Source organism: Nelumbo lutea, chromosome 3, assembly GCF_056320005.1.
Source record: "Nelumbo lutea isolate HS-2025 chromosome 3, American lotus-T2T, whole genome shotgun sequence".
Classification (NCBI taxonomy): Eukaryota; Viridiplantae; Streptophyta; class Magnoliopsida; order Proteales; family Nelumbonaceae; genus Nelumbo; species Nelumbo lutea.
Window position 1 is genome coordinate 77,812,501 of NC_142686.1, and position 10,000 is coordinate 77,822,500.

Consider the following 10,000-nt stretch of genomic DNA (forward strand, 5'->3'; position numbering starts at 1 on the left):
AATGAGAGTTCAACTTTAGAGTGTCCCTTTGAACCTCAGCTATCACCACAATTTCTTAATTCTAGGGGTGAGTGCATCTTATGCTCCATCTCACCCTTTTCTTTTTTTTTTTTTTTTTTTTTTTTTTTCGGTGTGAGTGCATTTTATGCTCCATCTCACACACTTTTCTCTCTTTTTTTTTTTTTTTTGGTGTGAGTGCATCTTATGCTCCATCTCACACTGGTCACTTACTTGAGGTAGGACTCATGTTCTGAGCTGCTAGTTTTACTATTCAACTCAAAATAGCGGAGTCAATTTGGGCTTTTGTCCTTCTTTGCAATTATTGAACCTCAAGAATTAGCACTTCAGATGTGCACTAGCTCTCTTGACCATTAACAATGAAATCAAGGGCTTCCATACACATGAAGGAAGTTAGGGCTAGTCATGCTGAAAGGCATATTCAGCTCCCCTTTTCTCATGCATATATCAAATTGGGTCATTCACAAGAATAAAAACTTAACAAGTACATCAGTCTCCCTCAATTCATTGAATTCCTTCTAAAAAAAAAAATCATTAAATAAATAGTAATGAACTTGAGGGGTTCCAGTCTTTTTTTTAGGGTGCATGGTTTCAGCCCCCATACCCTAGCCTCGGGCTCACTCCCCCACACTTGAGATGAACATTGTCCTCAATGTTCGTAGTGTTAGGGAGTCACACTTGCTAGAGCAAACTGATGAAAAGAAAATGATGAACTGAGTCCTTAAAGAATTGGAATTTTGAGAAAAAGATCTTTATTTTACTAACTAATATTCTAAAAAGATAAATGACAAAAAGATTCCTTAACTTGTTCATGAGCAATCATAAGAGATTATTGGTTATCTAGATAAACAGTGGATGGAGGGGGTACAGTACTGCCCATTAAATATGGTTTTAGGCGCTGACCATTTACTTTAAACGTGCCCTGAACCGGGTGGGTGAGTTCTATAGCCCCATGGGGAAAAACCTGTGAAATGGTAAAGGGTCCAGACCACCTGGATCTCAGCTTACCTGGAAACAAGCGGAGACGGGAATTATATAACAATACCTGTTGGCCTACATAAAAGTCCCGTCTCAGCAAGTTCTTATCATGCCAGTTTTTTATTCTTTCTTTATAAACTTTGGCATTCTCATAGGTGGTAAGTCTGAATTCATCCAATTCATTCAATTGCAACCGCCTTTTAGCCCCTGTGGCCTGAATGTCAAAATTTAAGAATTTAAGAGCCCAATAGGCCTTGTGTTCCAATTCAACTGGTAAATGGCATGCTTTACCAAAGACCAATCTGTAGGGGGACATGCCAATAGGTGTCTTAAATGCAGTTCTGTATGCCCATAATGCATCATCTAATTTGATGGACCAATCTTTTCTGGTGGATGCTACGGTCTTTTCCAGAATTCTTTTGAGTTCCCTGTTAGCCAACTCCACTTGGCCACTGGTTTGAGGGTGATAAGGGGTAGCTAATTTATGTGTAATTCCATATTTCTGCATTAACCTCTCAAATTGGCTATTGCAGAAGTGAGTTCCCCTATCACTAATTATAGCTCGCGGAGTGCCAAATCGGGAGAATAGCTTCTTTAGGAAGTGTACTACCCTTCTTGAGTCATTTGTGGGTAAAGCCATGGCTTCTACCCATTTGGATACATAGTCAACTGCAACGAGGATGTACTTATTCCCAAAAGAATTCGGGAAAGGTCCCATGAAATCTATACCCCAAACATCAAAGATTTCACAGATTAAAATATTGGAAAGGGGCATTTCATTCCATCGGGAAATGTTTCCCGATCTTTGGCATTTGTCACATGTGGACACATACCGATGGGCATCTTTGAAGAGTGTGGGCCAATAAAAACCTTATTGCAAAACCTTGGCTGCCGTGCGACTAGCTCCAAAATGACCTCCTGCTTCTTTATCATGGCAAAATTGGAGTACCGACTCCATCTCCTCCTCGGGGACACATCTCCTTATGATCTGATCTGCACACAATTTATACAAAAAGGGTTCCTCCCACAGATAGTATTTTACATCAGAAAAGAATTTCTTTTTCTGTTGATATGAAAGGTTAGGAGGAAGGACTTGTGCAGCTAGATAATTAGCAAAATCAGCATACCAAGGATATAAGTATTTCTGTATTGAGTACAACTGCTCATCTGGAAATTCTTCTCGAATGTTGCTGGTTATCTCCTTTTTTGAGCTTACCGTGTCCAACCGGGAGAGATGGTCAGCAGCCAGGTTTGCAGCACCCTTCAGGTCTCTAATCTCAATGTCAAACTCTTGCAATAAAAGGATCCACCTGATCAGTCTTGGTTTTGAGTTTTGCTTGGTAAGCAAGTGCCTTAATGCCGAGTGATCTGTGTGGACAACAACCTTGGATAATATCAGATATGAACGAAACTTATCAAGTGCAAATATTACTGCTAACAGCTCCTTTTCTGTGGTGGTGTAATTGAGTTGGGGTCCAGTCAAGGTTCTGCTAGCATAGTAAATTGGCTGAAAATGTTTGTTCATTCTTTGTCCTAAAACAGCTCCTATAGCAAAATCACTCGCATCACACATCAATTCAAATGGGAGGGTCCAATCTGGTGCTATCATGATAGGTGCATGGATCAATTTGTCTTTCAAGATGTTGAAAGCATGAAGACATTCAGTTGAAAATTCAAAAGGCACTTCTTTCTGAAGCAAGGTAGATAATGGCTTGGAAATTTTTGAGAAATCTTTAATAAACCTTCTATAGAAACCGACATGTCCTAAGAAACTTCTCAAAGAACGAATAGATGTTGGGGTTGGTAATTTTTCAATTGCCTCCACCTTGGCCTTGTCGACTTCTATACCTCTTTGAGAGATCTTGTGTCCAAGCACTATGCCTTCTTGCACCATAAAATGACATTTCTCCCAATTCAACACAAGATGTGTTTCTTTACATCTAGTAAGCACCTGTTCCAGATTATTCAAACATGCATCAAATGAAGAGCCAAAAACTGAAAAATCATCCATGAAGATCTCAATAAATTTTTCAACCATATCAGAAAATATAGACATCATACATCGCTGAAAGGTTGCTGGGGCATTGCATAACCCAAAGGGCATCCTTCGGTATGCAAAGGTTCCATATGGGCAAGTAAAAGTGGTCTTTTCTTGATCTTCTGGTGCAATTGGTATCTGGTTATACCCTGAATATCCATCCAAGAAACAATAATACTCATGCCCGGCTAGCCTCTCCAACATTTGATCCATAAATGGGAGAGGGAAATGGTCCTTCCGGGTGGCTTCATTTAATTTTCTATAGTCAATACACACACGCCATCCGGTAATGGTTCTAGTAGGGATGAGTTCATTTTTCTCATTTGGAACAACAGTCGTACCCCCTTTTTTGGAAACAACTTGCACAGGGCTTACCCAAGAACTATCAGAAATAGGATAAATGATCCCAGCATCTAACAACTTAATTATTTCAGCCTTTACCACTTCTTTCATGTTGGGATTCAGGCGCCTTTGGGGCTGAACGGAAGGCTTGCTGTCCTCTTCCATCAAAATTCTGTGAGTGCAGATTGATGGATTAATGCCTTTGATATCTTCTACCTTCCAAGCTATAGCATTTTTGTGTTCCCGCAGCACTCTTAATAATTTTTCTCTTTGTAAGGGATTCAGTGCTGCGGAAATTATCACGGGGAGATCTGATGGTTCCTCAAGGAAAGCATACTCTAAATGGGATGGTAATTGCTTCAGTTCAAGGGTGGGGGGTTCTTGGGGTGATGGCTTACCTGATGGTCCGGGCAATTTGCCTAAGTTCTCTAATTTAAGAAACCCCTTTCCCTTGAATTGAGGCTTATCGTTCAGGTATGCTATCATGAGGTTTATTTTTTCATTTTCTGTTTCTTCAAGTTCTCCCTGTTGGAGGCAGAGTTCAAGAGGATCAGTTATTCTACTTACCTGGAAGCATTCATCAATTGTCAATTCAATGGCATCAATCATAAAACAAGAATCATCACTAGAGGGTGCATGTTTCATAGCATCAGACATTTTAAAAATTATCTCCTCATCTTGTATCCTAAGGCTGAGTTGTCCTTGTTGGACATCAATCATTGCTTTCCCAGTAGCCAGGAAAGGTCTCCCTAGGATAAGCGGGACCTCCACATCTTCTTGCATGTCTAACACAATGAAATCAACTGGAAAAATGAATTTGTCAACTTTAACTAACACATCTTCTATGATCCCCCTAGGATGTCTAATGGATCTATCAGCCAATTGTAATGCCACTCTAGTGGGTTGGGGTTCATTCAACCCCAATTTCTTGAAGATAGAATATGGCATTAAATTGATGCTAGCTCCCAGGTCACATAAAGCTTTTTCAATTTTTAAACTGCCAATGGTACAAGGAATAGTGAAACTCCCTGGATCTTTGAGTTTCTGAGGCAGCTTGTTCAGAAGGATAGCAGAACATTCCTCATTTAATGCAACTGTAGCCACATCTCCCAGTTTCCTTTTGTTTGCCAATAATTCCTTCAAAAACCTTGCATAGTGTGGCATCTGGGCTAAAGCATCAGCAAAAGGAATATTAATATGTAAACTTTTAAATATTTCAAGAAACTTACCAAATTCCTTCTCCAATTTTTGTTGCTTCAGCCTGTTAGGGAATGGAACTTGTGGTTGTTGGTGCATCCCTTGTTGTGCTTCTGGTTGTTCCGTCTTCTGTTGTCTGGTTCCAAGGCTTGTTTCTGCCTTGGGTTCAGCCCAATTCTTCTTTTCTACCTCAGGCAACTCTTTTCCACTTCTTAAGGTAATAGCTTGCACCTGCTCTTGTGGATTCACTTCAGTGTTGCTTGGAAGAGTTCCCGGCAGTCTGGAAGAGATTAATTGTGCCAATTGCCCCACTTGGTTTTCCAGGTTTTTGATTGAAGCTTCCTGGTTCTGGAACCTAGTTTCTGCACCTGCTATAAATTTTGTCATCAGTTCCTCCAAATTGGATTTTGGTTCAGGTTGATGATAAGTCTGGTGGAACGGCTTGGAAATATGCTGATTTGGCCAGGACTAGTTTGAATGTCCCCTCCATCCTGGATGAAAAGTATGGTGACTCTGGTAACCCTACTGTCTTGACGAATTGCTGACATAGTCAACTTGTTCAGTAGATGGTCTGAACTGATTGCCAACTTGGCAGTCTGTACTGATGTGGCCTCCCCCACACAATTCACAATTAAGAGGCTGCACATGCATGGCAGCTATCTGCATTTCATCTATTTTTTTACTGAGTGCTCCTATTTGTGCAGCTAGTGCTGTATAAGTGTCAACATTATGCAAGCCTTGCTGCTTCCTAGTTTGAGTCCTTTCCGAATGCCATTGGTAGTTATTGGCTGCCATCTCCTCGATGAGTGCATGGGCAACCTCGGGAGTCTTATTGTTTATGGAGCCCCCAGCTGCTGCATCTAAGATGGTCTTGTTTGAATCGGTCAGACCATTATAAAATGTTTGCACCTACAGCCAAATCGGAAGGCCATGGTGAGGAACCCTCCTTAGTAGCTCCTTGTAACGTTCCCAGGACTCATAGAGAGATTCCCCCTCTTGCTGGAAAAAAGTAGTGATGTCATTCCTCATTTTAGCAGTTTTAGAAGGGGGAAAATATTTAGAGAGAAAACGGCTGGCCATTTCGTCCCATGTGGCTATAGATCCTGCCGGTAATGAGTTCAACCAAGCTTTGGCTTTATCCTTCAAAGAAAATGGGAATAACCTCAGCCGGATGGCATCATCACTTACCCCATTGTGTTTGAAGGTGTCACAGATTTCCAAGAAGTTAGCAATATGGGCATTCGGATCCTCATGGGCCATACCACAAAACTGAACCGTATTTTGTATCATTTGGATTATGGCCGGTTTAATTTCGAAGTTATTGGCAGCAATAGTTGGCCTGATAATGCTGGAGACAGTCCCGGTGAGGGTAGGCTTGGCATAATCCATCATAGTTCTTTGTTCAGCCATTTCTTGTGCTTCTTGTCTGACTTGCTTAGCAGCTCTCAAACGGACACGGAGAGTCCGTTCAATCTCCGGGTCGTAAAGGATCTCTTCCAGTTCAGGTCTGCTTGTCATAAACTGTAAAGGTCAAAGCAATAAAAAGGCCAATATTCACAAAAGAAAATAAATAACTAATCCTATTACAACTGAAAATGTAAAGTGAAGTATTGGAATATACAAACCTACATCCTAAAATAAATAAATGCAGCTAACTAAAAGCATATCAACATTTTATTCAATATACAGAATTCAGTAGCAATTTACAAACAGGTCTGAATTCAGTAATCTCTGAGTAGAACAACAGTTTACAAATTCCTCTTCTTTATATTGCTGAAATTAGGGACGGGATTTAATTACACAGATCTAAACTGCTGAGAGCTGAAATCTCAGTAGCTACTGAGAACAGTAATATACAGTTATGAAATCTTAGCAGCTACTGAGGACAGCCAAGTGCGGATCAGCAGTGATTGTGTTCAGGTCTGAGTTTCATATTAAAAGGCTCTTCTGTGCTACTGAAGGTCAATACACTAAACTGAAGTCAATGTACAAAGGATTGATAGCAATTCAGACATCAGTTCTACACAAAATTGAGATCAGCTCTGAAATCTCAGAAGCCACCGAGAACAACAATAAATATAATAGCACAGTTGTGCTCAGGTCTGATTTCCATATTGGAAGGCTACTAAATATCAGATCTGAGCCCACTGTTTTGATGAGCTATGCATCACCAAACACCAGATGGAGTAGCCATACTAAAACTGAACAATTCAGCAGGATAACCTACTGATATTAGCAATGAAACATGCTGTATACAGATCTGCACAAAACCGAAATCAATCAGTAGTAAAAAGATCTGAAATCAGACCTGTATTCACCATGGTGTGGCTGCTGGGATCTTATTTTCTTTTTCTATTTTTCTTTTCTTTCCTTTTTTTTTTTTTTTTTTAAAGGAAGAAAACTAAAACAAAATACAGCAATGCAACCAAAATCTTTTTGGATGAGTGCAGGTCTGATTGATGAATGCAATTCAGATCTGAACTCATTTTGAGATTTATTTATTTATTTATTTGTATTTTTTTTTAGAACCAAAAGAAGAAGAGAAATTTGATTTGCATAAGCTACATTAAAACTGAAACTAAGGATGGAACAATCAAGTATCAAGAGAAGAAACATGGCTCCATCAATGTAGCCCTTGATGGAGTATACACTTATTGGAATGTAGTACACACGGCTGCACACACCCATTCAGATCTGTTAGACTTTCTATTCATGCACAGCTGAAATCAGAGCTATCTATCTTGAAAAAAAATTTCAAAGATCTGCCTAGGACAATTCACAATGCCAATTTAGTAATGTTAATTGTAATACAAACCTGTTCAAAACCTGCCCTGGTTCAGTCTTGCTGTAGCAGGTCTGCTATAGTAGCCCTGCTATAGGTCTGAACTCTAATAGAAAAATGGTGTGGAAGTGCCACTTTTCATGAAATCTCTTGAGGCATAAAAAATTCTCAGATTAAATATACTTTTCTTCAACCAAATCAGCTTAGATAGATCGGAGTACAAGTTATTTAATACAGAAAAGTATGCCCTGTATCCTTCTCTGTTCACAACCCCAGTTCAGATCTAGGTGATTGCAGATCCGAATTTCTTCGACCATGACTATCCAATTGTTTTTGGGAGATAGCAGATATTTTTTGTAGGGTGTATTGGGGTGAAGATAACCCCCAATTATCTTTTAAATTTACATCAGTTCAGGTCTGAGTTCAGAGGAACTCAGATCTGAACTGTTGCAGATCTGCTACAGCAGAACTCAGATCTGAACTGTTGCAGATCTGCTACAGCAGAACTCAGATCTGAACTCAGATCTGAGTTCTGATCCGAATCCTTGGTTTCCATGGTTCTCTCTCTCTCTTTTTTTTTTTCACTATCTAAATATATTTTTTTTTCTTTTTGTAATGAAAGAAAAGAATAATAAAGGGCTGAGAACAGATTTTTTTTTTTTTTCTGAGTATTGCAGTTCTGCTATAGCAGAGTTCAGGTCTGAACTCAAGTCTGAGTTTGGATCTGAAATCTCAATTGCCTTACCTTCAGTTATTGCTACCAAATTGTTTTTGGGGAATAGCATAAGTGCCCTAGGGTGAATTGGGATGGTGATGACACCCAATTCCCCTCAAAATTTCATCAGTTCAGGTCTGAGTTCAGAGGAACTCAGATCTGAACTGTTGCAGATCTGCAATAGCAGAATTCAGATCTGAACTCGGATCTGAGTTCTGATCCGAATTCTCAATTGATCCTCTGGTTGTTCAAAAGATCTCCCCCTTTTTTTTTCATTTGTTTTTTTTTTCTTTTTGTAAGGAAAGAAAAGAATAATAAAATCTGAAACACAAGCAACTCTTTTCAACTGAGTGCTGCAGATCTGAAATCTGCTGATCTGAGTGCCGAATGCAACTCAGATCTGCAACACTCATGTTTATGTGAAAATTTTTTTTTATTTTCTTTTTGAAGGGAACAACACCAAGATTGAATAGAAATCAAATATGCCTTTATTAAAATGAAACTGAAACCAAAAAAAGAAAGTAATCTACTTAAGAAAGAAGAAACATAACTACAGTAGTACAGCAGTTGCAGTCCAAGCTGAAATGAAAAAGTTAGCAAATTAACCCAACTATGAATGCAATGCTGAATGAGATCAGATTAAGAATGCTCAATGTTTCCTAATATTGTTTCTCTAAATCCCCGGCAACGGCGCCAAAAACTTGATGTGTGGCTCATTGTGACACTAGCAAGTGCACTAGCCGTTCAAGTAATAAAGTAGTGAGTGAAGTATCGTTCCCACGAGGATTTAGGAAACAATTACCAATACTAAATTGAACATTTCTTATCTGATCAACAAATAAATCAAAACTCTAATGAAAGCTAAGAAATCCTAAATTAAAATCTATCTAAATCATTGGCCCAATTGCCTTCAAATCAGGTTAGAAGAGTAAGCAGTAAATGTCAATCTCAGAATTCAGCAATCTATCAATTTGGATCATTCGAATGAATCATGATTGAGCCTTGGTTTTGTGAAACCCCAAGGTCATGAACAGCCTCTCTCAAGTGCATGTTCATCCTATGCATGAGTGACGGTTCTTCTATCTCTAGCAAGAATCTAATCCCCATGCATGCATTTCTTCAAACACTTCTAAGGCATCAATTCAAATCTGAATTGATCACCAACTGAATTGTGCAAGTTATCTCTAACCTTGCACTCAATTCAGTTCTTGAATAGTAGATCTGAATTCCTAGAGTCTCTCTCAAGCACTCTAGGAATTCCAAGCTGTAGATTAATTCGCCCAATCTGAAATTTGCAGATCTGAATTCTCTTTCAAGCAATTCAGATCTTGCAATCTCAGATCTGAGAATTCAGATCTGAGTTTTGAAGGTTAGTTGGCCGAATTGATCTGCAATCACACCCTTATTCAAGAAACTTCAAGTACAATGCATGACCATTTGAATGAATCAAAAAGAATTAGATTGCTGAACTGAAATTTTACAAGCTGAAATACATCAAGGAAGAATGGAAACAAGGAGAAAGAAGAAAGAACATATAACTAAGAAACTGAATTCAAATCAAAAGAGAATGAAACTACAAATGATTTATTACAAAAAATCTTTGAATCACAATCCCTCAATTCGAACTCACCTTCTTCTTCTAGCTTGCTTGTCTTGAACTTCCTTCAGCCCTTCTTCTTCTTCTTCCTTGCGCCTAGCCTTCTTCTCTTCTCTTCTCTCAAGGTGGCCGAACCTCTAAGAGTGGGAGAGCCTTTCTCTCAAGCAATTGAACAACTTTCTCCCCTCCTAGAGGCCTCCTTATATAGTTTTTCAAGGGGGCTCTTGCCCCTTCTTGAAGCCTCTAGAATGGGGTGTATTACACCCCTCATGAACCTTCTAGAGTGCTCCCTCCTTCTCTTCAAGAAACTCCTAGAAGTTGCCGCCCCTAGCT

The 10,000-nt window shown here is 39.2% G+C and overlaps 1 non-coding gene across 1 annotated transcript; it reads left to right on the plus strand.

Moving 5' to 3' along the window:
• The first annotated feature begins 5,498 nt into the window (after positions 1–5,498).
• LOC148865884 (small nucleolar RNA R71) lies at positions 5,499–5,605 on the plus strand. Its single transcript, XR_016112133.1, has one exon. It is a non-coding gene; the product is annotated as a small nucleolar RNA R71 (small nucleolar RNA).
• The last annotated feature ends 4,395 nt before the right edge of the window (positions 5,606–10,000 follow it).